Consider the following 16,491-nt stretch of genomic DNA (forward strand, 5'->3'; position numbering starts at 1 on the left):
GAACTCAAAACAGTCAACCAGTTTACCTACCTCGGCTGCACCATTTCATCTGATGCAAGGATCGACAAAGAGATAGACAACAGACTCATCAAGGCAAATAGCGCCTTTGGAAGACTACACAAAAAAGTCTGGAAAGACAATAACCTGAAGAAACATACAAAGATCAGCGTGTACAGAGCTGTTGTCATACCCAAGCTCCTGTTCGACTCCAAATCATGGGTCCTCTACCGGCATCACCTACGGCTCCTAGAATGCTTCCATCAGCGCTGTCTCCGCTCCATCCTCAACATTCATTGGAATGACTTCATCACCAACATCGAAGTACTCAAGCTGGCAGAGTCCGCAAGCATCGAATCCACGCTGGTGAAGACCCAACTGCGCTGGGTGGGTCACATCTCCAGAATGGAGGACCATTGCCTTCCCAAGATCGTGTTATATGGCGAGCTCTCCACTGGCCATCGTGTCAGAGGTGCACCAAAGAAGAGGTACAAGGACTGCTTAAAGAAATCTCTTGGTGCCTGCCACATTGACCACCGCCAGTGGGCTGATCTCGCCTCCAACCATGCATCTTGGCGCCTCACAGTTCGGCGGGCAGCAACCTCCTTTGAAGAAGACCGCAGAGCCCACCTCACTGACAAAAGGCAAAGGAGGAAAAACCCAACACCCAACCCCAACCCACCAATTTTCCATTGCAACCGCTGCAACCGAGCCTGCCTGTCCCGCATCGGACTTGTCAGTCACCAGCGAGCCTGTAGCAGACGTGGACATACCCCTCCATAAATCTTTGTCCACGAAGTCAAGCCAAAGAAAAGAAAGAGAAGAGGTGAGACAAGATCTAGAGACATGAAAGGGGAAATGTTAAAGGGAACATGGGGGGGTGGGGGGGGGGGACCTTCATGCAAAGAATAGTGAGAGTGTGGAATGAGCTGCCAGCTGAAGTGGTGAATGTGGATAATTTTGATTTTTACATGAATGGGAAATGTATGGAGGCCACTGGCCAGGGTTCAGCTCAATAGGACTAGGTAGAATAATAGTTCGGTATGGATGGATCAAGTGGTCTGTTTCTCGAATGTAGTGCTTTGATTTTAATGGGAATGGGGACTCAGACAATTCTGTAATTCCTTCATGGCCACCTTCACCAAAGCTGTCCTTGAATATCTACCAGAGATAAAAGGTGCTTCATCCTGTTTCCCATCAGCCACTCTGTTGCACTCTCAATTAGACCCAACAGACCTGAAGTCGATATTATTAGGATTTTCTCACTATAAACTTACAATCATATCTTACATGCTGTTGGTCTGATTCCAAGCCCGTACTGAGGGAGGGGGAGGAGTTACAGTATCGGGGTAGGCCAACCAGTTCAATGACTGTAATACAGTGTTCCACCACACACTCCCAAATGAGGGTCTCTGCTTAAATCTTGCTTCCTACTGTGTAATGGGGAACCAACTATCTGCTAACATTCAACTGTGAAGTGTATGGACCCATGTTTTGGAAGCACAAGCCATGCCTCCTGAAACTAATGGGATTCTTGGAGGAGGTAATAAGATTATGAGCTAAGAACCATCTGGTGCTGGTAGTTTTTATTTGTATCATTCAGCATTTAAGACATTTAGTGTGGAGTAAAGGACAATGATTTAAGTAGTGAGGGAGATTGAAAATTGGCCTCTCTGGGGGCAGATAATTTGAATAATATTATTTGGTTTATTTCTGAAAACAAACAATTCAGAAACTGTGTGGATTGGGATTATTCAGAATCAGATTCAGAATTTATTGTCATGAACAAGTCATAAAATTTGGGGTTTAGCTGCAGCTTCCTAGTGAAAACATTCATATTATAACCTTCTTACAGCGTTTACTATAAATAAAATAATAGTGCGCGAAAAGTGAGGCAGCATCTTCGGTTTATTGATTACTCAGGGATCTGATGGCTTTGGGGATATGGGAGTTTTGGCTGAATTACTGGCCTCACAATCTAGAGGCTCCTACTAAGAAGTTTATCCAAAGCCGTGAGTTAAAATCCCACAACAGCTGGGAATTTTTGATTCATTTAATTAAATCGGTGATGAAATGTAAAAGCAGTAATGGTGACCATGAAACCAGAGATTTGCTTTTAAAAAAAAAACCCAATGGCAAAGGAAATCTGTTGTCCTTACCCAATTCAGCCCAGGTGTACACTCGATCTACAGTAGTAGGGTTGGTTCCAGGCTAATGACCCAGTGATTAATGGCCCAATGATGGCCATCTCAGACTTTTCTAAGGTTTACTCTCTTTTATGAGTGGTTGCCTCAATACATTGTATGTAAATTGCTTATGGCCCATTGGTTTTACTCAACCTGACTGCCCTTGACCTTTACTTCACTGAGCAACTTCACTCTGTCTTCATCAGTGACAGGTATCTCGTGGTAGCCAAACATTTCAATTCTGCACCCCACTCCCTTGCTGACATGTCTGTCCATGGCCTCATACTGTCAAACCAAGACCACCTGTAAATTGGAGGAGCCACACCTAATATTCCATCATGGCGCTCTCCAACCGGATGGCATCAACATCGACTTCTCTGATTTCTGCTAGACCACTCCCCATTCTCCCTCCCTTCCCCATCCCTCTGTCTCCTTTCTTCCAGCTCTCCACCCTCTTCCCTCTCCATTCACAGAGCCTCCCCCCCCCCCTCCTTGTTTGCTGGTGTGCCCTCCCTCCCTTATCCACCTATAACCTCCGGCCTATGGGACTGCACTCCTTCTCCTGCACCTCCCCCACCCACACCCCATCATTTTGCTCAGTCGGCTGCCTACATTTTGCTCATACCTTGATGAAGGGCTCAAGTCTGAAACATCTTTGCTCTGTTAAGCCTGCTGATTTTTTCCAGCATTGTGTTTTGACTTGACCTTAGATTGATTGATAGCTGAGAATAAAAGGAAGGTTGTTCACCTGATCTTGGATGACTCATATTTTAAAATTTGAAATATTTCAGAGATTGATATTTGAATGGATCATTCTGTGCAGGTCTGTATGCAGTTAGCATTCCAACATTATGTGTTAACAGCTGAAAAGTCTCTACAGCTCTCTGGCAGGTTTAACACCCCCATTAAATTAGTAATGTAATAAAAATGTTTACTAAGCAGCAGTTACAGGCATTGTAGAAATGGGAAAGAACGTATTAAGGATGAATGAGCCTATTTAGCTTTGCATTCTGAGTTTGGGCTATTTCTAATCATGGTCCCTGCCTGGTGTCTAGCTTTTGTGCACTGAAGCTCTCAAAGAAAAGGAGAAAATAACACATTTTTTGTTCAATAGCTCTGCCATTAATAAATTCAAGCCTTAGGATGTTGGAGAATTACTGTAGCATTTATAGAGAAAATGCTTTCCATTTTCAGATTATAACAAACCTTGTTAAAAAAAAAAGTAGCATATGTACCGTGTTTAATTAACAGAAGGGCAGTCCAGTGGAGGAAAGCAAAGCCCTAATAATTTTACGACCCTACTCGCTCTGAGAACTGAGCCTCAAAACACATCAATCACCCAGGTTTCTGAATTTGTTATAAAGATTTAATTTTCTATAGTTTCTGTAGACGTCATAAAGCAAGTCTTAAAATTCTAATATGAGAAATGACCTGCAAGAGGAAAAGCAAAGTTCAGAACTTGTTTAAGTAATTTATCATTTTGTAAAGAGCAGAATGAAATAATAATCTTGTTCCATACCCATATGTTACTGTCCTTCTCGATTACAAGTAACTACCTCAGCAAGTGCAGGTAAGACTCTGGTTTACAATTCATGAGTAACTATGACTGTTAGACATGTCCCAGAGCCTATCTCGGTCTGTGTTGGTGGTTGATGTTGTTGAATATTGTTATTCCCTTCACGAATAATTATTCTAAAGAGCTCTTGCTTCAATATCTTCCTGCCCTTGTACCAAAAGGCTGTTTTTGAAAGTGACGCTTTTCTTTCCTCATTTAATTCTCAACCAAGTCAAAAATTGTGCAAATTTCCAGAACTCTGATTACAGCTGGAAGTAATCCCCCCTCCTGTCATCCACAGTGCCTCCCACATCCATCTGAGTCCTCCTCAGGATCAACTCGATAAGTGGAGGAAAATATTTATAATTCCAAGTTGACTTATTGTGGTAAGTCATAGTTAAGTTCAAGTTATTGCATTTTGGGCCAAAAATTCTTCCCATATGGCATGTCAAACATTGTTACAACAGAAGCTGCAAATAGTGGAAGAGGCAGTTGGGTATCACGTGTCCAACAGATGAATCCAGCTAATAGTCATGACTGATAAACAGGAGATCCTGCATTCACCTCCCAGCGGGGCCTATTACTGAGATGATTTATCTCAGTTATTTTTTGAGGCTCCGATATCTCAGTGGTTAGAGCACTGGTCTTGTAAACCATGGGTTGCAAGTTCGATCCTCGCTGCAGCCGCATTTCTGTGAGGGGCACTGGGCAAAGAGGTGACTCTCTGTCTTCCTTATGGTAGAAAAAGTTACATTCTAAATGTAATATTACTTGACAATAATGGAACCTTTATCTTTACCTTTACTTGTAGCTCAAAACTAATGTACCTGTATCTTAAAGACCTAGTAACCTTCCATTTTAATCACATTTGGGCCATGTGCACCATACCCACGACATACTGTTCAAGGCCATACATTGCTTGAAGTTCCACAATAGAGGTTTCTCAAAACAGTTCCATGTACGATTGATATTTGGCCTGTAATTATCCAAAACAAATGTTTATTCAGCAGTTTGCAATGTGAATGAAATGGAGGGATCTTGTTCATAAATCCAAGTATCAGCCAAATTCTGGAAATCTGGTTTCCTTTGCCCTGAATCTTCATTTGAAGGAAAGTTTTGAACTTTTAAAAAGGTGATACAGAATTCTCGGTGATAAAGCACAGGGACAAAGATCAGAAGCATGAAAACTGAGTTTGAAGCCTCATGACTGATATTGCATTGAAGATATTTTGAAATAATACAGAGAATTACAAAGCAATTAGAGCACCTGGTCATGGAAGGTTAAGAACAAGAGCACATTTGCATGTTGTAATGAGCGATGAGGTGCACAGTGAACTATGCTATTCTCAGGTCTTGTGCTCAGGTGTTTGCGACAGGTTGAGACAATTGAAAGTCATCAAGTCACAATGTCATTCAGATACAAGGCTTTTAGTCCGCTGAGATGTCAATCAACCAATCCCACTCATCCTACACTTTTCCATATTATTTTTTATTATCCCAACAGTAGGCTGAGATTCTTACCTCTAACCTACACACCACAGGGAATTTACAGTGGCCAAATAGCCTACCTCGTCTTTGGGATGTAGGAAGAAACTGAAGCACTGAAGGACGATGGAGGAATCAGTGATTGAGTCAAAACGGAAGTAAATTATGATAGTTTAAGTTTAAATTTAAACACACAGCAAGGCAACAGGCCCTTTCAGCCCATGAGCCCATTCTACCCAACTGACCTACAACCCATGGTACATTTTGAACAGAGTGCCCAGATGAAGTGCATGTAGACATGGGGAGAACATACAAACTCCTTATGGACAGCACAGGATTTGAACCCTGGTCCTGGTCACTGGCGTTTAACAGCATTGCGCTAACAGGTTTTGCTGAAAAAAAAATTGGCTCTCCTTCTTGTTACCCTTCCATGCCATTGATCTTTGGTTGTTCTTCCATTTCTTGTCTTGGAGAAGATTTGTTGACTAGCATATAGCACACCACATGGAAAGACATCATCAAAGCATGAAATTTCCACATGTGTGAGTGCCACATATACTGCCTATGCAGAGGAGAATTGACCCAGGCAGTTAGCAATGCTTGGAAGGGAAAGGTAACAGGCAGTACAACTAAAGAGCATGAGGAAAATTTAGAGACGAGAACCAATAAATCTGCAGATGCTGGAATCCTGAAGCTAAAATGGAAATAGTGTGGTGAGCCACTTCTCAAAATACTGCAATCCTTACAGTGAAGGTACCCCCTAAATGTGGGGAACCCATTATTGAGAACATAGAACATTACAGCACAGTACAGGCTCTTCGGCCCATGATATTGTGCTGTTATATGCCTACCAAAAAAAAGCCATCCCTACCTCATAACACTCCATTTTTTTCTTTCATCCATGTGCCTGTCTAAGAGTATCTTAAATTCTTAAATGCCCCAATTGTTTCAGCCTTCCATTATCACCCTGGCAATGTATTCCACCCATCTCTATGTAAAAAAACTTACCCCTAATATCTCCGCTAAAATTTTCTCCCTTCACTTTGGACATATGTGGTGTTTGCTTCTCCTGCCCTGGGAAAAAAGTACATGTTGTCTGTCTTATCTAATCCTCATAATCTTGCAGACTTCTATTAGGTTACCTCTCATCCTTCAGCCCAAGCTCTGCTAACCTTGATTCATAAGACATATTCTCCAATCCAAGCAACATCCTGGTAAATCTCTGCGCTCTCTTTGTATCCTCCACATCCTTGCTGCAATGAGGGGACTGAATTCAACGTCACAAATAAGCTGCTTGTGCATGGATAGGTATCTTGCCTCAGGTAGTTTGAAAGTCCAGATGCTCCTGATCCCAAATAAAACTTGCCTTCCTCTGTGCTCCCTTCATCCCACATCCCTCTCCACAACGCCACTTAGCTGGGGAAAAAAAATAACTCCTCTGCAAGTTTTGCACATCACAGGTATCTGAGACTAACATATACGTTACTGTCTCAAAATAACACAGGAGCTTGATTAAGTGGTGAAAAATAACAGTATTACCACAGGATGAAATGAAGTCTGCAGCCGAGAGTAGTTAGAGTGGGTAAGCGTCGTCACAAAAGAACCAATGCGTATAGTATCTAAGAATTAGTACATCATAAATATAATCTTGTTGGGCTTTTACCAGGGCATTAGCTTCTGTAAGTAATTAAATGAAAGCTGCTGATAGCAATGGAAAGTCAACAGTTATACCCATATTTACGGTTTACATAATTCTGCTGTGAATATTTCACGCACAACTGCATTTACTGAGGACCCACTGCTGTTCCCTGATGAGCCAGTCTGAGCTTTATTGTCAAAGACTCTGCATGGTTCCTCCAATGAGCTGGATGACTAATGGCAGGGCACTTAACCCTTTCTATAATGAATCCTGATGCCTGTTTGCAGCATAGTTAGGCTTTGTTATTTACAGGCCCAGGTTCAGTAAAAGTACTGACAACAAAAGTCTGCGGGATGAATACGAGCTCCCCAGTGCCTCACGGACTTCTCTTCTTCAGCTTAAAATAGACTTTATCAAAGTGAGTAGGACACATTCCACAGGCACTGCTGTGTTCATTGGTGCCATAAAGAATTCATTTTTTAGAATTTAGACATGCAGCACGGTAACAGGCCCATGAGTCCGTGCTGCCTACATACACCAAATTATCTGTTTGGAGGGTGGGAGAATGTACAACCTCCTGACAGACAGGATTGGATTTGAACCCAGGTGTAATAACATTGCCCTAGCCGCTACACTAACCATGTTGCACTTCCATTCTTCCAATTGGTTACCCTCCTATTGATTAACTCTACCAGGCAAAAATTGATGCTAAGGTAAACTGATTTGAACTTAGGTGTTAAATAAGAAAATCTGAAGATGCTGGGGTTGAGTGCAAGACATAAATGTACTGGAAAAACTCAGCAGATCAGGATTCCTGACAAAGGGCTCAAACCCGAAAAGTTGGTTACCTTTTACGTCCTATAAATGCAGCATGACCAGCTAAGGGGTGGATTTGTGAAATGTGGATTGCAAAACGATTTGACTTGCATTTTTCTCCCACTCTCAACCTGCTAGTGAGACTGCACAATAACCACCAATTCAACTCTGTCCATCCCAATTAGCAATCCCCAGCATTGTTCCACCCTACTCTAATTAGTAGCCTCAGCCGTCCATTTACCTTCATGTAGTGTTATGTAAATTAGGCTTACACATAACATAAAGAAGCATGTAGAACATAAAGACATTCGTTTGAAATCGGGAGAAAAAATAATTAAGTAATGTGGAAATCTGCACATAGAAGTGAGAGAACACATGCTCCTGGGACACTGTGCATTATGAGGGTACATACATTCATTCCTCCCTGAATCTTTTCCTCTTTTTTTCTCTAAATCACTAACTATAAATGGTCACAGTCTGTATTTTTAGGCATCCACATTCACAGTGCATTAGCTGGCAATTTCACTGTTCTTATACATAATTCAAAATGGTCAAAAGTGGGATATCTGTAATAATTTGGGCGGAATATTAAATTTGATAGTGAGCTGAGTATTTACCTGTGGAATACCATATTTAGCCAGTGGTTAATTGACATGTGGAGTCCTGAAGATACTTTGAAGTGCACTACCATTCCCCTGCAATAAGACAATAGTCCTTGACTCTGTGATATGTGGCAATGGATCCCAAATATGCAGTCAGTGTGTTGCTGTACATTGTCATCTGATAGTCGACATCTGTAGCAGCTGGTGGTGATCCTGCTGTGAAGAATACGCTTTCAGTGACAGTGCTGCCAAGCACTGTACGAAGTTGCCTCTGTCATGTTAATGATACATCTTCAACCTTATGACAACCAGCTTGGAAGGAGCAGCTGACAAAAGGGCGCTCGCTACACATGGTGACAGCACAGACAATCGTGATGAAGACATCTTTAAGCTGTGTTGGCCAGGCAGGTGGATCCTTTTGAGAACACGTTAATTCAGACTCATTCATTGTAGTGACTTTAGCCACTAGTCACTGACAATGTAGGTCTCATGTACTATTACCAGCCTTTCTTTTCCACTATCTCCTCATCACTCAGACTCCGTGTTCAATGACACAGCATTCAAGGTTCAGTGAAATATTGTACTCCAGGGAATAAATGTTTAGAAGCCATTCCTGTTCTATATTTCAGACATGGGAGCCATACTCTTATTGTTCACTTACTTTATTTCTAAACGACTTGGGGGAAAATATTAATAGCTTTTAAAACTGTTTCTCAAACTGTACAGTTGAATGCAATGTAAAGTTTATATATTATATATACAGCAAATGTGTGACCTGGTCTTAGAAACATGGATCAGTCTTTGCATAAAGAAGAAATCAAGGAATTATAAATATTGTTTTTCAATTATATGTATATATATATATATATATATATATATGTATGTATATCACCTGGGAGCATTTTATGAAAGAGTATATGTTTTTTTTTCATACATAGAAACATAGAAAATAGGTGTAGGAGTGGGCCATTTGGCCCTTCAAGCCTACACCACCATTCATTTTGATCATGCTGATCATCCACTCTCTCTCCATACCCCCTGATCCCCCTAGTCACAAGTACTAAATCTAACTCTCTCTTAAATATAGCTATGGATCCTGTGGAAGAGAATTCCATAAATTCACCACCCTCTGAGTGAAAAAATTCTTCCTCATCTCAGTCCTAAAGGACTTCCCCTTTATCCTTAAACTGTGACCCTTGGTTCTAGACTTGCTCAACATTGGGAACAATCTTCCTGCATCTAGCCTGTCAAATCCCTTAAGAATTTTGAACGTTTCTATTAAATCTCCTCTTAATCGTCTAAACTCCAGCGAGTACAAGCCCAGTCGTTCTAGCCATATGCAAGTCCCGCCATCCCTGGTATTAATCTGGTCAACCTTTTCTGCACTCTCTCCATGGCAATGATGTCCTTCCTCAGTTAAGGAGACCAAAACTGAGCACAATACTCCAGGTGAGGTCTCACCAAGGCCCTGTACAACTGCACCAATACCTCTCTGCTCCTGAACTCGAATCCTCTTGATATGAACGCCAACATACCATTCGCCTTTTTTACTGCTTGCTGCACCTGCCTGCCCAATTTTAATGACTGATGCACAATGAGGTTGAATTTCCACATGAACTATAGGCCAGAAGCACTCATACCCACTGTGATAAAATGTTTCAGGCAGTTGGTCATGGCCAGAATGAACTGGTGTCTAAGTAAAGATCTGGACCCACTGCCATTTGTTGACCATCACAATTGCCCTACAGCAGAACCAATTATCACTGGCTCTCTACTCAGCTCTGTTGACCAAGACAACTGCAATAGGTACATCAGGCTGATTTTCAGATTTCAGATTTATTGTCAGAGTACATAATTGACATCACATACAACCCTGAGATTCTTTTTTCCTGCAGGTGTGGTAGAATTACTACTAATTGGTAGTGCAAAAAATAAACTGTACACAGCGTAAACCTGTAAACAAAGAAGTGTAAACAGATAACGGATGTAAACAAACTGACTGTGCAATACAGAGAAAACAAAAAGAAAATCAATAAAGTGCACAAGTAAGAGTCCTTAAGTGAGTCTCTGATTGAGTTTATTGTTGAGGAGTCAGATGGTGGAGGGGTAGCAGCTGTTCCTAAACCTGGTGGTGTGAGTCTTATGCCACCTATACCCCTTTCCTGATGGCAGCAGCAAAAATAGAGCATGCGCTGGGTGGTGTGGGTCTTTGATGATTGATTGCTGCTCTCCAATGGCAGCGTTCCCTGTAGATGCACTCAACACTATGAATAAACTTTTAACACCATCATACACTAGGTACTGATCATCAAGGTTCAAAACTTCGACCTCTTCACCCTCCCCCCTGCAATTGGACTGTTGACTTCCTCATCAAAAGACCATCATCAGTATGAATCAGAAACAATATCTCCTCCTCATTAGCAATTAACACAGATTGACCTCAAGGATGCATGCTTAGCCCACTGCTCTGCTTGTTCTACGCCCTTGACTGTGTGGCCAGGCACAATTCAAATATATCTATAAATTTGCCGACGACACCACAGTTGTCAGCAAAATCACCTATGGCAATGAGGAAGCATAGAGGAGAAATATAGATCAGTTAGTTGAGTGATGTCACACTCAACGTCAGCAAAATTAAGGAGCTGATTGTGGACTTCAGGAGGGAGAAATCAGGAGAATATGATTATCAAAATCTCTGAAGCTCTGTCCTGGAGCCTCCCTGTCAATGCAATCAAGAAAAAGGCCTGCCAATAGCTGCACTTCATGAGGAGTTTGAGGAGATTTGACATGTCATCAAAGACACATGCAAAGTTCTACAGAAGGCCATTCTGATTGGTTGACTGGTACGGAAGTGCCAATGCACCGTCATCATGGGCAAGTCTTCACTCCATCGAGGACATCTACAAGAAGGTGAGTCTTGAGACTCCACCGCTTTTTTTTCCTCACCACTCAAATCATGCCCTTTACACACTGCTACCATCAAGAAGGAGGAAAGGAGCCTGAAGGCAAAGACCCAGAGGCACAAGGACAGCTTCTTCCCCTCTGCCATCAGATATCTGAATGGTCAATGAACCACAAACAAGACATTACTTTCTTTTCCTTTTGCACTAATTTCTCTATTTTTTAAAATGTAATTTATGGCATTATTATTTGCACCTGTGACTCTGCCACAAAACAGAAAATTTTGTGACATGTTCCTGATTTAATTCCAAATTTCTCCCATAACTTTGGTGGAAGTTTCAAGGAAGCCACAGATAAAGTCATTGTTTCTGAAGATACCTTCCTGATGAGGAGCACTAGAATATTATGAATTAATATTAAAGATATGCTTCAGTTTTTCCTCAAAAATAAGGCAGTGATGGGGAATTTGACGTTGTTACCGGAGGGGGGGGTGTGGGCAGGACTGGAGTTTGGCACTGTGGAGCATTCATGGAGAATACCTGGAAAATCTCACTTGGGAAAGAAACATGAGCAAATATTAATAAATTGGCAAGGTAAAACGAGTTTGTTCTCCTTTTGCAGTAAATGTCTACCACTACTATAGACATTGCCCTCTTCTGATCCATTTCTTCTATTGTCCGTATTCCTCATTCTCCGAAAGGCACGAGCATAAAAGCAAAGCAAAACCCCATGGTGTTGCTATTGATGACATGGGTGAACAAGATGGATAAGCCCTTCTTCCCACAGATGCTGCCCAATGCAGAGAGTCCCACCAACACCTCATTGTTCGACTCTAAGATATAGTAGCAGAAATAGACTATTTAGCCCATCAATTCTGCCCCTCCATTTACTCATGAGCTGATCCATTTCCCCACTCAAATTCCATCTGGCAGGATAGATATTTCCTCTATTTACAAACCAATGGTCAACAGCCCCAAAATAAGAGGTAAGCTTTCTTGGGCTGAGACAATGAGAAATTTCTTCATTAAGAGGAGATGAATCTTTGGAATTCTCTACTTTGAGCATTGATTGTAGAAGATATCTGGATATTTAAGGAAAACAGTGACTGTGGGAATAATGCAGGAAAAAAGTGCTGCAGTGAAAGATTATTTTTATGATAAATCAAGCTTGAGGCCCAAATAGCCTTATTCTTGCTCACATACAGTTAGAGTGAAACAGCACAGACACAGGCCCTTGGACTTCCCACCTCTTCCTACAAATGGACCAAGCTGCCTCCCTGTGCTAGTCCCATTTGCCTGCAATTGGCCCAGATCCCTTTTAATGTGTCCTCTCCATGTACCTGTCTGAATGTCTTTTCAATCTGGAAATTGCTTCCGACGATATCAGCTCTGTTCTGCATACCCACCACCCTTTGAGCCTCTGGTCACATTTGAATCTCTCTCCACTCCCCTTAAAACTATGCCCAATTTAACACTCCATTACAATATTTTTCTACACTTATCGGAAGCCAATAACTGGACCGCAATAAGAGATGCAACTTAATCTGAGCTCACCTGAACTAGACAAAAGCAACAGAAGCATAAAAAGAAACAGAAAATAACATTAAAATACAAACAACTTGTAGTTTCAAAGCTTTTTTAAAATATAATTAAGTATCCCAGGATGCTACCCAAGAGTTGAAAAGGGCACCATCTCAAAGAAAGATATAGTTGAGTATCAAATAGATGCATTTTAAGAAACATCTTTAAATATAGACAAGACATATATACAGCACGGTAACAGGCCCTTTCAGCCCACAAGGTCGTTCTGCCCAATTAAACCTAATTAACTTACAACTGCGGTATGTTTTTGAACAGTGGGGGGAATACCAGAGCACCCAGAGGAAACCTAAGCAGATACAAGGAGAATGCACAGACTCCTTTGAGATAGTGCTGGATTCGAGCCCCAATCCCTGACGCTGTAACAGTGTTGCTCTAACAGCTACATTAACCATGTCACCCCGACTTAAAGAAGAGAGTGAACAATAAGATTATAAGACCATAAGACATAACAGCAGAAATAGATTATTCAACCTATCAAGTCTGCCCCACCATTTAATCATGATCTGATCCATTTTCCCACTTGTCCTTCCTTCTCCCCATTATCTTTAATGCCCTGCTAATAAAGAACCTATCTCTGACTTAAATATGCCCATAATTGCCTGTGGCAAGATATTCCACAGATTTAACACCCACTGGCTAAAGAAATTCCGAAGCATCTCTGTTCTCAATGGATGCCCTTCAATCCTGAAGTTGTGCTCTTTTGTATTGGACTCTCCCACCATGGGAAACAACCTTCAACATCTGGTCTGTCCATGCCTTTCAACATTCAAAATTTTTCAATGCGATCTCCCCTCGTTCTCCTAAATTCCAATTAATACAGGCCAAGAGCTGTGGAATGCTCCTCATATGATAACCCTTTCATTCTCGGAATCATTCTTGCAAACCTCCTTTGAAACCTCTCCAATGTAAGCACATATTTTCTGAAATGAAGATCCCAAATCTATTTACAATTCTCCAAGTGAGGTCTCACCACTGAAGATGGTCTCAGTAGAAGCTCTGGAGTTTAACTTGAATTTAAATTTCCACATTAGTCATTGCCTAGCAAATGTACCCTACATTTTGCTTCCACCCACTTTCATTGAACAGAAGGCAAATCAGAACTTGAAAATTATAATCCATAAGTTTAGTCAGTTTCCACATCACACGTAACAGAGGTTGGAAATGGTCAACTGCAGAAAATCTCCAAGATTGGCAGTGGTCCCCTGAAAAAGATCTCCAAGATTAGCATCGGTCCACTGCAGAAGATCACCAAAATTGTCGGTGGTCCATTGAATAAGATCTTTGAAATTGGCAGTGGTCTACTGAAGAAGATCTCCAAGGCTGGCAGTGGTCCACTGCAAAAGTTCCCCATGGTTGGCAGTGGTTGACTGAAGAATATCTCAAAGATTGGCAGTGGTTTACTTAAGAAGATCTCCAAGGTTGGCAGTGATCCACTGCAGAAGGTCTGATCCCACATCCGACCCCAAACCCACATTGTTCTGACAAGTAGACCAGGTTTTGGTTTGTCTTCCAATGCTAGATAGGCTGAGAAATGTTGCTCCCTGTGAGGTGCTCTTTTTCATTCTATTCTTCTTTCCTCCAATGGCGTGGGACAGTTTGTGGGACAGTTTGCAGGAGTAAAGTAGTTCTGAGCTGGATATTGCCAAACTAGTTTACATTTTATGAAATGTACTGTAGTTGGGTTCAATTGTTCCATATTGTGCTTGGTTGCACTCTATTTGGTTTACTTCTGGTGAATTGATTGTACATTGTGTTAAATGTCAAAAAGAAATCCTTTGGCACTTAAACAATGGAAAAGAAGGTGACAAACACTGACTTTACCAACATGCACTTCAACCACCCACCGCAAACTGCTGAAATCACAAGTAACAATTTAATATCTTAAAAGACAGAAAGCACATGGACAACAAGCCCACAGTGTTCTGCCATGCCAAGTAGTGCATACACATAAACACTCTACTGAAAACCCAACTTAACAAATAGAATATCCTGATACATCCTTGATGCACCATCAATAGCTCCAAAAGACTGGGAGTTATGAAAAACTGACAGGCTTTTATTTACAATAGAATGGAGACACGTACATGCTGGTCAATTGTCCTGAGCTAGGGAGGTGGGGGGGGCTGTGGTGCAGTCAGTTATATTCAGGGGTCTGTGGGTGGAGCCACAGGTACAGCCAGCCAATGGGTGTGCCCCGACAGATAAATATACAGATAATAGTTTACCAAGATCCTTACGCAGTCTTGGCTCAAAACATCAATTTACATCTTTTTGCATATACAGATTCTGCTTGATCCATGGAGTTCTTCTACCATTGTTCATTTTTGTTCTACCAGGTGTCTGCATCTGCACTCTTTCGTCTTCAAAGGTAATATCCTAATGAGTCTCATTGATATGTTGTTGAGGAAGGATATCTTCTGTAATAGCCTCAGTTCATTGACCTCCAACAGGTATGAAGCCTAATAGCCTGACTATTTTCTGATCCTGGAAGCTAAGCAGGCTCAGGCACTTGAAGGGGAGACCGTCTAGGAAGGCCAGGTGCTGTAGGTTTCTGTGAGGGGCGCTAGTCAAAGTGGCGACTCTCTGTCTGCCTTAACGTAGACAAACATTAAAGAATTTTGTGTATGTTACATTCTAAATGTAGGATTACATGACAATATTGGAACCTTTGCCTTACCTTTACCAAATTGACAGCCACTTTTTATTGCATTGTGGAGAGGAGAAAGTTCCATTATGCCGGCCACATCTCATTTCTCATTTTTTAAGGTTGAAATGTATGTAAATAGGGAGAATTTCTAAACGTTGTATAATTGGGGAGAAAATTAAAATTGGAGATGAGCAATGAAAAGCAAAATTTGAAAATAAACAATTAGAACGATTATAAGCACAGATGCGTAAATGCTTAAAGAACCAATGAAGGGGAGTATTGATACGGAATAGAAAATTGATGGTTCAACAGTTACAATGCAGATGAGATGCAACGTACACAATGACACAAAATTTTTTTTAAGATAGGTCTCATTATAATTCTGCCTTTGGGACCTATACAATAACATATTATAATCTGGAGAGGAGAGCAGTTATATGGGTTGTGTATTCATGAGGGAGCTATTAGATCCAGATGTTATGCCGTATCAGTGAGTCTTACAGAGGGATTGCTGCATGCCTTTCACCCTAATAGTCTATTAACTATTTATCACAAATGGCTGCAGGGATGAATTACAAGTCTGCTAACTTTGGGAGCATACAGGAAGCATCTCCGGAATAAACTTCAGATGCGCAACAGAGGGAATTCACCAACAAAATGTCAGGGGATGGATAAGACTGGGGATCCGGAAGGACGACGAAAGGTGGTGAGAAAGGAGTGGAGTCACAGTTAATCACTGATTTCCAGTGGAAACACAAGCCTGACAGAGCAAATCTGTTCTTCCAGAATTCTGTTCTTCTCTCTCATTTAGACTGGGGAATCAATATTTTGTCCAAACAAGAGCAAGACTGGAAAATTAGTTAGGAAGATCTGTTAGTCTGAAGCTCACTCATTAACTGAGCAGAAAAGTTTGATCTCCATTCAGTTTCAAGTACAATTGAATTAACAGTGTGTATACAGGAGTAAATAAGATTCCTCTATATTCTTTTTAATTAGGTTACCCTTTTCACTGCTCACTCACTGCACTTTAGATAACCTTTACTGCACAGAACTCTCAGTATA

Source organism: Narcine bancroftii, chromosome 6 (genome assembly GCF_036971445.1).
Source record: "Narcine bancroftii isolate sNarBan1 chromosome 6, sNarBan1.hap1, whole genome shotgun sequence".
Taxonomy (NCBI): domain Eukaryota; kingdom Metazoa; phylum Chordata; class Chondrichthyes; order Torpediniformes; family Narcinidae; genus Narcine; species Narcine bancroftii.